This window comes from Taudactylus pleione, unplaced genomic scaffold (assembly GCF_031769625.1).
Source record: "Taudactylus pleione unplaced genomic scaffold, aTauple2 ptg000041l, whole genome shotgun sequence".
Lineage (NCBI taxonomy): Eukaryota > Metazoa > Chordata > Amphibia > Anura > Myobatrachidae > Taudactylus > Taudactylus pleione.
In genome coordinates this window covers 66,834,685-66,843,722 of record NW_028284443.1, presented here as the reverse complement: position 1 = coordinate 66,843,722, position 9,038 = coordinate 66,834,685, and the positions used below count along the sequence as shown (strand labels likewise).

Here is a 9,038-nt window from a genome sequence, read left to right as displayed (position 1 = left end):
GGGCCAAGCTGAGGCCACCAGCAGGACCGTGCCTCCGTCTTGTTTGAACTTCCGAAGAACTTGAGGAAGAAGGGAGACTGGAAGAAACAGGTAAGCAAACTGGAAGGTCCACTTCACTGACGGAGCATCCACCAAGGTTGCCTCGGCATCTCTTGTTCTGGACCCGTACACAGGTAATTTGTGATTGTGTCAGGAGGCCATGAGGTCCACCTCTGGGAGGCCCAATTTGTCCACTAGGAGTTGAAACACCGCTTGAAGAGACCATTCCCCTGGATGCACGCTGTGACGGCTGAGGAAGTCCACTTCCCAATTGAGAACTCCCAGAATGAACACTGCAGAAATGGCTGGGAGGTGACACTCTGCCCATGTTAGAATGCGTGACACTTCTGTCAATGCTCTCCAACTCAGAGTGCCTCCTTGATGGTTGATGTAAGCCACCGTGGTGGTGTTGTCAGACTGAACCTGCACAGGTTTTCCGTGAAGTATGTGCTTGGCCAGCTTGAGGGCCCTGAACACAGCCTGAAGTTCCAATATGTTGATTGGAAGGGTTGCTTCGACTGCTGTCTAACGGCCCTGAAAAGAGTGCGGACCGGTCTCTGCACCCCAGCCCTGGAGACTGGCATCTGTTGCTAGGTGTACCCAGTCCGGGATCCAAAAGGGGTGAGAAGTCAGTAGCCACCAAGACAGAGACAGACGCACCTCCGGAGAGAGCACCATTGTCTAAGCTTTCATCCGGTGGGGTAATCCATACTACCTGGAGAGGACCAGCCCCTGCAGAGGCCTGGAATGAAACTGGGCATATTCCACCATGTCGAAGGTGGACACCATGGGTCCCAGAACTTGCATCGCTGAGTGGACTGACACTTGGCGGCTGTGGATGCAACTGCAAACTCGTAGTTGTAATGTGGAGATCTTTTCTAGTCAGAAAGAATCTCTGCTGTTGAGGATCCAGAAAGGCTCCCAGATGAAACATCCTGTGAGGGGATCAGGGAGGACTTTTTCCAATTGATGAACCACGCATGCACCTGTAGAAAAGCAATTGTCAGTTGCAGGTGGTGGCGAAGTACTTCTGGAAAACCTAACAGGAGGTTGTCCATATGTGGTAGTAGCCAGATACCCTGACTCCATAGATGGGCAACCATGATAGCCATAACTTTGGTAAACACCCTTGGAGCTGTGGACAGGCCAAAGGGTAGCTCCCGAAACTGGAAGTGTTGCTGTAGTATAGCAAACTGGAGGTAATGCTGGTGAGAGGGCATTATGGGAACATGTAGGTATGCGTCCTGAATATCCAGCAATACCATAAAATCCCAAGGTTCCATAGCCAGTATAAAGGAACATAGGATTTCCATCCTGAACCTGGGCACCCTGAGGAATTTGTTCAGGGATTTGAGGTTGAGGATATGCCGATGAGACCCATTCGACATCTGCACCAGAAAGAGTAGAATAATAACCAGTCCCTCGCTGGGATAGCAGGACTGGCACAAACACCCCTGCTTGCAGCAAGGACTGTATGGCTTTCTGGATCTGTAAGGCCTTGTTCTTGTCTGAAGGGCCTGTGCAGAAAAACTGGTGAGGTCTTAGGAATGAGAGGGCGTACCCGTGAGAGACCACTTCTCTAACCAAGCGGCGTCCTTGGTGGTTTGACACCAGCACTGGGCAAACTGAAGAACTCGATCTCCCAGAGGGAGGCCCGCACCATCAGGCTGATGGTTTATCCTCTGGTTTGGAAGCAGGGCGTCCTGTGCTCCAGGCCTGTTTCTTAGGCTTGGGGGCCTTCTTGGCAGCTGACTGTCTAGGAAAGAACTATCTTTTGAGTTTTCCTTGGGGACGAAAGGAAGAGGTTCGAGAGTTTGAAGGGGCAGATGCTGAAGGCAGAAACGCAGATTTTGATGCTGCCAATAATCTTGTCCAGATCTGGACCAAACAATCTCCCCATTGTATGGTAAGGCTTCCAGGCATTTCTTAGAATCAGCATCCGCCCTCCAAGAGCGCAGCCACAGGGAACGGCGAGTAGACACTGCCGCAACTCTGGAGGTCAGTACACTGGGATCCAGAGCAGCCTCACCAATATATGCAGTGGCATCCCTAACGTGGCCAACCAATGACACCTGATTCTCAAGAGGGGAGGTGCCCTCACGTGCATCGGACCAGCTCTCTATAGCTTTAGCAATCCATGGACGGGCATGCAACAGCTCCTGAAAGAGTATATTTCAGGCAAGTTTCCACCTTCCTATCTGTAGGATCCTTTAAGAAATGGAAGGCATAGGTAGTGTAGCACTTTTAATTAAACATGTAACATGAGTGTCCACCGCAGGGGGAGATTCCCATTTTTTACAATGAGCCTCAGGAAGTGGGTAACATAAGGTCAAATGCTTTTGAGGCTGATACCTCTTACTAGGCGATTGCCAGGCAGCAGCCATGTAATCCACTAGCTGATCTGGTAGAGGGAATACTGCCGAAGTCACCTTGACCCTTTTAAACTGAGGGCGTTTGGATTGAGGGGCTGACTCGTCGTTATCCTCTTTTACCAATATGGATCTGAGCGCACGCACCAAGGCAGGATTAAGATTTGACCTAGTCTCCGCCTCTTGCAGAGGTGTCAGAGTTAGAGGCATCCGCAATCTCTCCATCATCAGATGACATCTCAGACTTAGAGTTGTGCATACTGAGATGTTTACCTGGCTTCAGGGGTTTCTCACCCTGCAATATTGTCTGAAGGGCAGTAGAGGAAGCCACCAGGCTCTGCACTGATGCAGATAAAACATCTACGCATGGTAGATGCATAGCCTGAGGTACAGGAGTCTGCATAATCTGAGGTAGGACCCTGAGAGGGCATGGTCTGCTGAGGTAACACCATCTAGGGAAAAACAGCTGGGACCGCCAGGTGGCCCGCAATGGAGGCCAGGACCTGAGAAAAGGCAGCCCAAGGTGGTTCCTGTACTGTTGTTGGGGGGTTTGAGGTGCACTGGTGTTGTCTGACGCTATGAGTTGCAAGAGCCTTTGCCTAAATATGGCACAGTTCAGCGCACAATAGTATGTGACAGACCTCACAAATATTATCTTTTATATATGAGAGGTAAAAGAACCACCCTAACTACACCTGTATCAGGGCAGAATTAGAGGAAAGGTATAGGAATATACTGACAGTTAGGAAAAAAAAGTGCCACAGAAAGGCAGCGCTAGCTAAGTCACATACAATGCAGAATTCACTGTAAATTGGCACTACAATCAACTACACAGATTCAGTGTCTGGTAGGCTATAGCACTACATACACTAACCGGAGAGGTATGTAGGGGTACCAGACCTCACGCTGTCCTGAGAGCTGCAACTGCACCATGAAGAAAATGGCCACCGGAGACCTCAGAGGGGGCGTGGCCAAGGAGAACAGCTCAGGGAAGCCAGACCTCAGAGGAAAGGCTCCCTAAGCTGAGGAGCTGCTAAAATGGGGAAGCTGTCTCCCCTGGCCGATCGTTAACCCCTGGGACACTGGTTCCCACACCGAATGTCCCTGGTAGTCTAGTGTATCACGGTGGCTAGAGCCTGAGCCCACTCAGCCACCTCTGGTCTGTCCCGAGACCGGAGGTATTGACTGCTTTACCTTTCCCCTTAGTGTCCGGCTGCAGTCTGGGTCCTCCCCGGGGGCCTCGGCTGTCGCTGACCCCCAGTAAGTCCACTGAGATCCCCAGATCAGTACTGGCGGCGTGGCAGCGCAGACATCCCACGGAGTGAAGAAAAATTAAACTAACTTAAATTAAAATAAATAAAATAACAAGCTTAAGGGCTGCCTAAGCAGCCCCCTGGGTAATGGTGACAGACACTGGCCGGGCACCAACAAAACTCAGATGCCTCTGGCTCGTGGAATAGGTAGAGTGGACCAAGTGCATCCTGGGAGCTGAAAGCTTTAACAGCGTGGTGCCAGAATCCAGATCCATCACCTACACCCAAGGTCTCCCTGAGGAACCTATAGACCCTGAAGAAACAGAGTTTACTAAATATGATCCAACCGATAAAACAGAAACGGTCACTGTCCTATCAGCAAGCACCAAAATCTGTCTATAAGAAGCAAGTGTAGCCAGACCCAGAGCAGAATTGCTTTTAAAAATAGCATGTGATTCATCATTGAGATGTTGTGGCTTCTGTTGCTGAGGTCCTTTCTTACTTCAGATTGGCCTGGTACTTCAATGATTCAATTGATGTTTTTCCAATAATTGGTATATGGACTTTAGTTGGAATAAGGCCTTTGCATTGTTATTGTTAGCAAGCTGCAATTTACATAATTAATGTCTGTATTTACGCAATTGAGTATTGTATTAGTTTTTGTATGGTATATGGATCTTAGATTTCCTAAATTAAGAGATCTCATTTGCTTATATTATAGTGATTTTTCCTTGTTGAATCTTTCAGTTGGTAACAAGAAAAAAGGACCTGTTGACTGGCAAGAATAACAGCATTTTAGGATGGACTCTCTAATTTGTAAATTTAAAAAAAATATGTTTGATAATCAGTAACTAACAGTATTATTTTGTTTAAGTATTCAGATTTTGAAACCTAAACTAAAAGAAAGAAAAAAACAAACTAAAATGGGAAATGGCTGCATTTTTTTGTACAGTAGTATCGCTAGTTGGAATGGGTCTGAAATACCGAAGGCTCAAACCCCGACAGCGGCAACTCAATACATGAAGATCCCGGACAGGAGTGGTAAGGATGCTTATCCCTCTACTCCACTCCCCCCCCTAACCCTCCTTTAGTGGTGCCTAAGCTTAACCTCTCTCTACACCCCCCCCTAGTGCCTAGCCACCCCCCCTGTGGTGCCTAACCCCCACCTACCCTATGGATCCGGGGGGGTGCCTAACTTTAAGTCTCCCCGGGGGTGCCCAAGCGTAACCCCGTCCCCCCTGCAGCTAAGATCGAAGAAGCCCCGATTTCCTTCATTCTGGATGCCGGCTGTCGGGATTTTGGTGTGGGGCTATCTTTAGTCCCAGGCCGGGCTTCCAACCTCAGTAATCTAGTTGACAGCATAGTGTGGTGTTACATACGAAAAAATATGTATATAAATAAATATAATTGAATACGTGTCTGCCTGTACCTACTTTGTCAAACTGGTTTTGTTTTATTTATGATTTTTCATTTTTACTGTCCATCATTGCAGAGTTTTGAGGTGTAATAATGCTAAACAGGATTCATTTATAACACAGAAAAGGACACATTTGGGAAAAGAAGGGAAACTTTATTCTTTGTTTTGGAAAAAAAAAAAGAAAATCAAATAAAATATATGTTTAAACATAACAGACATCCAGTAGCATTGCCATCCTTTCTTTGGCACCAAAATGTATCTTTAAATTGTGCAACTTATTTTTTTATGCGAACAATAATTTTCATTGGATAATATTTTTTATATTTAAGAAAAAGCAGTATAAATATTTAGAAAATTAATTTAATTTAAATACGAAAATATTCACATTAATTAACTTTACATTACATGGACTTACTGGTGCCTTTAAAAGAGCCCTCTCCAATCACAAATTGATTTCAAAATATTATTTATTTAATTTTTTTTAAGTAATTTAGCACATGAAAGGGAAGTAGCAAATATCAACACTGGTCTAGGCTGTCAGACTTTTCCCCATATGAGATGCCAAGGAAATTTTCAGTTAACGACAAACTACCACAAGTATTATGTATGAGGTTACACTATGCGGTTTTAGAAAAATAGACAGACGCAAAAAAAATTAGTGTAAAAGCAGAAGCACCAGCACAGTCTGCTTAGTAGATTCAAGCAAGGGTATTGTGCAGTGATGTCACTGCCTGGTCCTCAAAATGTGGAAAACCTTCTATATATGAAGAGAGAAAGAACTGTGCAGACATGAGCATATAGAGACCATAGAGTTACTTCGCTATTGTGCATTTACAATGCCACTTGCTGACTCAAAGTATTATTTAACACTTTCAACATTAACAGATGAATGTTTAAATGCTTATACCAAAATGCTCTAAACAGATCCATTTCGCAGTAGGTCCATGGGACAAATGTACCTGCATACATTTTTAAATTAAAATAGTTATGGATTCATAACTGGCAACTGTTTAAAACTGCAGTTGGCACTAATGAAAAAATATGTTATATAGGAGATTGATCAAATTTTGGAGAGAAAGAGTGGACAGCGTTAAAGTACCAACCAATTAGCTTCTGTAATTTTTCTAGCACAGCCCGTTAAATGACAGTTCGTACCAACCAATTAGCTTCTTTCACTCTCCAAGATTTGATAAATCTCCCCCATAAAGAAAAATGTCCTACTCAACTCTCTACTCCTGATTATAAGTTAAAGCAGCTTATTTTCAAGAAAAAAAAAAGCATAATATAACGTTATTGTATGCATTATTGCAAATCTTACATGTACACATTACTTGGTTTGCATCTATTGTCTAGTCTGTCCTTCAATTGAATCCATCATTGCTGTCCATCATTAGTCTTAAAATAATTCAACTGTGTTTATATTGTCCACGTTACGCATAGACCTTCCACGTATATAAGACAGTGTACATGGGAAAAAAAACAATAAGAAATACATGGAAAAAGGACACATTTTAGTGAAACTTCCTTATAAAACGTCTATTCTTACCATTTCAGATACTGACTAGTTTTATTTAGACTGCTTAAAATATGTTAACCTAATAATTTAGCAATGAAAAAAAATTAAACAAAACTTTCAAACCCATTGATGAATTTTTACTGGATGAGAAAATCCGTATGGAATGTCTTAGCATTAGAACTACAATACCATATGCATCAGTATTAAAAGTTGAAATTCAATATTTACAATATATATACCAACTAATGCAGTGGTGTCTATTGTGTCATATGGTAATCTTGCCAATCTGTAAAATATGGGTACTAAATAACTTTGCATGGGCAAGAAATGTGGAATTGTTACAGGAGGTCCCTTCTCACTACTCATTTCTGATCAAACTTCAGATGAACCGCCACTATTAAGTCAAACTAGGCAAACCCATTATCACTCCAGGTGGTATATTTACTAAAGTGGAGATGTTGCCTATAGTAACCAATCAGATTGTAGCTATTATCTTCTAGAAGGTGCTAGATAAATGTTAAGTAGAATCTGATTGGTTGCTATGGACAACATCTCGCATCTAAAAACCTGCACTTTAGTAAATATACCCCCAAGAAATTTTATAATTACTACTTTTCACTCTCCTCAGTTTTTATAATGCATGTTTAAAATAATTAAAATAAGGATCATTAAAACCCTCGGAGGCAAGGTCTGAGAGGATACAGTGCTTCTCAAGAGTCTGAGCACACTCCCTGAAATCGAAAAGAAGCTTGTTTATCGTACACTCTGCTACTTGTGTATGAATGGAGTATGATAAAAATAACAAAATATATTATTTCCGTACCGATGCAACCTGGAAAAATCAATAGAAATGTGTTTAAAGCTCCACTTAGTCAAAAATGGCCAATAAGAACTGAGAGTTAAGTGTGGAAACACGTGCTCAAATCATTGTTTTGAGGGATGGTGGCTATTCTTTGTGGCAAATCCACAAACGGTATAAGGTATTCGTTGGGGCTGTGCGTCGGGCTATTGAACTAAAGTCAAGAACTTCATTGTGACTACTAGCAAACGTAACAGACATTTGACCGTTCCGGAAATAGGAAGGGGGGAAAAGAGTCACAGTAATTACTATCACTTTGTCACCCCAGACACACAAAAATTGGTGCAAATGTTTTGTGATGGAAGAAGGCTGAAGAAGAGCATGGATCCAAATTGATGCTTTGCCCCATACAAGTGCAAAAAATACAAAACAATAAAAAAAAGCCCCGTGTCCACCTTGTAAGCAGGGCACTGGGGAAACAGGAGGCAGGGCTTGGGAACTGAACTTTTCCCTAGTCACTAAGTGTAAACATTACCCATCGTCTGTCACACTACTGCCATATTAACAGCTAAATACTAATTCAGTTTCTGTGCACGGTTTATACAACAAAAAATAAACATGCTCAGTTGTCTGGGTCTTTGAAGTATATCTGCCACTTACACATTTTGATGGTCTCTGGTTCTTAAGTTGAATTGAAATTAGTTTTTTGTATATAGTAATTTATTAACTTTCTAGGAGCCAATACCTCATAAGCATTAGTCAGGCAGAGTCACTGGTTCGTAGCAAATTGACAGCCTGCAATCTGATTTATGGATCAAAGACACCAAATCTACCAGTTGGATGACAACACTAATTACTATTGCATCAAGATTTCTTTCAAAGCCGAAACTTAAACAACTACTCTAAACTTTGCCTTTCCATGATTAAAATAAACAAATTAGCTAAATATTAAAATTTAAAGTGTGCAGAGGCCTAGCTATTTAAATGTTTTTCTAATTGTTTCTAAAGTATATGGTATATGAGAATAAAGGCGGCACTCCAAGATATTGAATAAATCAATAAATGACAACTATGTCAGGAGACTGAAACGTTGAACCTGACAGTAATAGTTTATTCATTTATTCAAGACCTTGGAGTGTACCTTTATTCTCTCGTATTGGGGTGTTTGGATGACCCTGGAGGGCACTCGGGCAAGTACGAATATTATTGGAATTGCAAAATTCTTAACACTGGACCAATTGCATGAGATTAGCATGAGGCTTGAATTAAAAAAAGGTGCACAAACTACAATTGTTCTAGTGAGCACTTTGGATGAGATGTGCAGTTAAAATAGGAAGGGAAAGTATTTTGCTATTGTTCAGACTCAAGGCAAGAAAGATTCCTTAAGGAATAGACTAAAATACTGTTGTTTCTTACAAATGACAAAGATATGCATTATATGTATATTGCCAGTTCTCTGTGGAAAATCACCAACACAGACGGTTATACCTGCAAAAGAAATAAAAGCAATTATTAAAAAAAAAAAAGTTAATAACTTATCGCTTTCTTCTGTTTAATAATGACAATTAGATTATGGATATTATGTACAATATAAAATGACAACCAATGCACTAAATTTAAGACTGTAAATAATTTTAAGATGGGC

The 9,038-nt window shown here is 42.1% G+C and overlaps 1 protein-coding gene across 2 annotated transcripts in view; it reads right to left on the bottom strand.

The window, feature by feature from the left end:
• Positions 1-5,219: 5,219 nt before the first annotated feature.
• RBM26 (RNA binding motif protein 26) overlaps positions 5,220-9,038 on the bottom strand; it is a 157,744-nt gene continuing 153,925 nt past the window's right edge. For both annotated transcript variants that reach the window (XM_088459054.1, XM_088459073.1), the window contains one exon: positions 5,220-8,881. The gene's annotated coding sequence lies outside the window, so the exon portion shown is untranslated. The remainder of the gene's footprint in view (positions 8,882-9,038) is intronic.